Raw genomic sequence first — 4369 nt, forward strand, 5'->3', positions numbered from 1 at the left:
GGACGGATGGATGGATGGATGGAGATGAGCCTATAGTGTTGTGCAGTCAAACCATTATACAGAATGGGTTACCTAAGCAAGGCTAGTTGGACAAAAAAGCAACTGTATTCTTTAAGTTGTTTCATTTTTAAAAATATGTTCTAATATTCTGCAGAGTAGAGATCCATTAGTAAACATATTGAAAAGAATAAAGATATCTAAATGCAGAGAATAAAACCAGCTTAAAAAGTTGCAAGAAAGATTGTTATGTCTGGCATGCGTGTTATATTCATACCAAAATTTAACCAGGAGGAATTTTCCGTTCACAAATAGAGTGACACAATGAATCTTTTTACAGTAAAAGTAAGACTGGAAAAAATGTGATCTTTGCAAGCACCTCAAAACCTCAGCCTTTTAACAAAGAATTCTCTGAAAGCTTTCAAATATCCATTGTACACCAGTCTCTTATGTAACAGTGTCTGACCTTCATTCAAACCTACATCCAGATCACCTTTAGGCAATAAGAGAAATGCTTTAGATGTTCAGAACAAAAGTGTGATCTCAGCACAGCGGTGAAATCCCCCCTGCGGCTCTACAGGTACTTGGAATGTCACTTGGATCTTGTACCTGCGCTGCGCCTTTTTAGATTCACTGCCTTTACAGCATCCCAAGAGCATGGAGCGGAGCCTGGAGACAGGAAGAAGAAGAAGGGGGAGAATCTCAGGTCATGCATTAGGTAACATGGCGGCTGGTGCGTCTTGTCTCAGAGTCAAAGATACAGTCGTGGGTAACATGATGCCTTTGGACAAGCAGGTTTATGGAATACAGTCTCAAGCAGTGAACAGATCTCTGGTACAATTCTACTGTCTGCCTCTTGGCTACTAAGATACTCAGATTGAATTAGTTGTTTTAAACATCTTAACCTAAACATAAATTACTTTTAGTATAACTGTTACTTATATGTGTGGTATTATTGGGTGGCTAACGTGAGGGAAAATCATACCCAAAGAACATTTTCAAAACAGTCTTTTCAGAAATATCTCTATTTTAAGATGACTGAACTTCCACTTGTTTCTCCTAAATACTGCACATGCACACAGTCATCATAAATTTAAAGGAAACATGAATAACAACATGCAATATCCCCTTTTTAGTATATTGATGATCAATACTTACTACAATACTATTCATATTTAGAAATATTTGTTTATATTACACTGGTTGTTTGCACTGTTTCACAACATGTATATATATTTGCATTTGCACGGTCTATTATTTTTATATCTGGACTTGCACTATTCTTTTATGTGTGTATTTTTATACTTATGTTTGCCCTGTTTTTATATGTAAACCTTTCTGTCGATGATGTGTGTGTCTCTGTGTGTACTGCTGCTGTGAATTTCTCCACTGTGAGATAAATAAAGGCACATCTTCTCCTATCTTAAAACCTTAATCCAAGCTTTTGCACATCACATTCAAACTATGGCACCTATTTGGGAATGCAATAGGGTTTATCCTTTTGGGGAAAAAAGTAGTAGATCACATAGGGACAGCAAAACTATACCAAAATCACCAAGGTTATGTTTGTTGGGGGATAAGTCAGTAGTGCCAGGAATAACAAAATGTGAATATGTGGTTGTAAAGGTGGGGGCAATTACAGCAGCACGGGTAATTTTGAGCGTGTGGAAGGATCCTGCTCCTCCTGAGTTTAACAGGTGGAAAGAAAATATATTTAAAATTGTCTCATACGAAAAATGATTGGCCAGGATGAATGATGACATGGATAACTTTGATCAATCCTGGGGATTCTCAGATCATAGCCTAATCACTCAAGCGTATAGGGTGAATACAAAGAATGTGCGTTTTTTTGTTTTTCTTTCTTTTTTTGTGTGTTTTAGTTTCTCTCATACAGGTACAGGCAATTTGTAAATTATGTTACGAGCCCAAATAGAGTGTGTAATGTAAGTCGAGTGTAATGTTTAATGCTGTCTGTTCAAACAAAAAGTTATAAAAATAAATAAAAACTTGAATTACAAAAAAAAAACAAAAAACTATGGCACACAGAGATCGAAAACACAGAAAATTAACAAAAGTCGTACAGTGCTCACTGGGACAGGAAGTATCATGAAGGGTAGATGTCACAGTCAGTGGTTAAACTCTGAAGACCCAAGAAATACCAACTGCTCATCCAAACAAGCTCTACATAGTCCTCACCACTACACCTGCCATGACTGAAGCAGATGGAATGTTGCTAAAATATGCAAAGAAGCAACACACCTATAGACTGAGATTTCTTACATTTTGCTTTCCTTCTATTAGTAACGTATGTAAGATCTTAGAAGTGAGTCAATTCTGAAAACAGATCAAATACAGAGCAATTTGATTGCTGAGACAAATTTCTAATCTTGCACAGAATCATTTCTAATCCAGTCAAGTTTTCTTTTGAATCTCACTGTTAGCTAATTACTTGATGTTGGGACTGGGATCAGGCTCAGATGAGAGGAAGGCAATTTCTGAGCTGCTGAATTTAGGAAACATGAGAAAATGGCCAGAATCTCATTGATGTTAAATTAGGTTTAGTTATGTCTGGGACAAATAGGACTAAAAAGAGATTTTAATTTGGATGTTATTTTCTGCTGGGTACATTGAGAAACACACATTCTTTTTGTCTCATTTTCTGGGTTTGTTCGCAATAAAAAAATACATGAAATAGCACAGCTTGGTTGATCCTTTCAGCCTTGATTGTACTCACTTAAAAAACTTTAACACTAATAAGGGATATTATCCTTAACAGTTCCGAGTTGCAACTGTATTAAAACGCGACCTCAGGTGAGCTTCTGTTCTTAACAAGTTGAATTTCATTTCATAAAATGAATTTAATTTGACCTGCAGCTGCACAGAAGGCACAACATCAAACTAAAATACATTGTAAGACCGAAAATGGACGAACACATGCAAAACCAGCAGCGTGCTTCTAATTCATCAGCTTGTCTTTTTTGCTCAGTTGCCTCCAGGTGTGCATATAAATAGCTTAGTAAGTCTGCAGGTTTGCTGTGAGCATGAGATCAATACAGTGTGGTTACTTGACCTCTGATCCCTGTATTTTCACGCTGAATATAGCTATAGCGCAACAATGAAATCGTGTTCCTTCACTACAAACAACACGGTCTAAATAGTATATTTTAGGAAGAACACTGTGCAAATTGAAATATTTCGCAGACGTTTATTCTGAGAAGCCGACATTAGTTATGATGTTAAGACAGCAACACCAGAGATGATTTAACCTCACATTCATCAAACTGTGGCTTGAGGCTCTAGTTTCTAGTGGAGGTTATTAGATATTAGGGCTCACAATCTGCATCATCTCTTAACTTTTTTAGACCAAAAAAAACAGAACTACTTTTTTCTATTTTATGTAAATTCTCTGACAAAAGAAGGAGGTAGATTGATTGCTTCTTTTGGTTATTTGCATATTGTAAGTTGACTATTGTTTTACCTGCTTGTCACTTGTAACTAAAAAACTGCGTCCTTAGTTTGTAGTTGAGGGATGTTTTTAACGCAATATCACATACTATATTTCAGCTGGTTATGTTTGTTCATACTGACCATAGGCCGGATCACACTGAGTATAAAGATTAAGATACAAATAGGGTAAGAAACAAGGTCAAAAGTTGTTAACCTTTAAAAGGCTGCCGTGCTGATATTCAGATTCCAATGATCCATCATGCACAAATCAATATTTGATCCTAAGGTCACCTATACTTAAAAAAAAATTAACTGTCAACCAGCAACCAGCAACCCATTCATCTTCAAGCAACATACGTTTTTCACCTATAGGTGTAATAATCATATTCAATTTTAACAAACATGTCCTGCAAACACACACACAAGCTATATTTTGTATATTTTATCTTTACCAGTGCTGCCTGCTGGGACGGAGCCAGTGTGGATAAAAAAGATGTAGGCGTGCTGTGAATGACAGCTCAGGATTGTGTTTACAGGGTTAGTAGTGGTGTGACAGATGGGCCTCCTCCACACTTCTCAGCATATGACAACATACCTGAAGCACCACACAGAAACAAGACCGAACTCGAACCACACAAATCCGCCGCGTGTTCTCCTTTATGATGACTGGCGGCGACAGCGTATGGTGTTTACAATGTGTTGCACCTTCAGAAAAGACATAGAACCTCAAAACACGCTACATGTCACATTTTTATATCTAAGAAGATAACCCATCAGGTTCTCTTTACTTCTCATCATTAGTCACAGGTGGTTTAGTCTGTTTTTTTTCTTGTTTAAATGTATCCTTGCAAACTCGTTTCTTTGAAATACTCTTGATTCACATTTCTTCTCCTTTGTTATGCAAACAAATGCGATTGAATTGGAG

The sequence above is a fragment of the Stegastes partitus genome, unplaced genomic scaffold (genome assembly GCF_000690725.1).
Source record: "Stegastes partitus isolate 25-593 unplaced genomic scaffold, Stegastes_partitus-1.0.2 Scaffold287, whole genome shotgun sequence".
Classification (NCBI taxonomy): Eukaryota; Metazoa; Chordata; class Actinopteri; family Pomacentridae; genus Stegastes; species Stegastes partitus.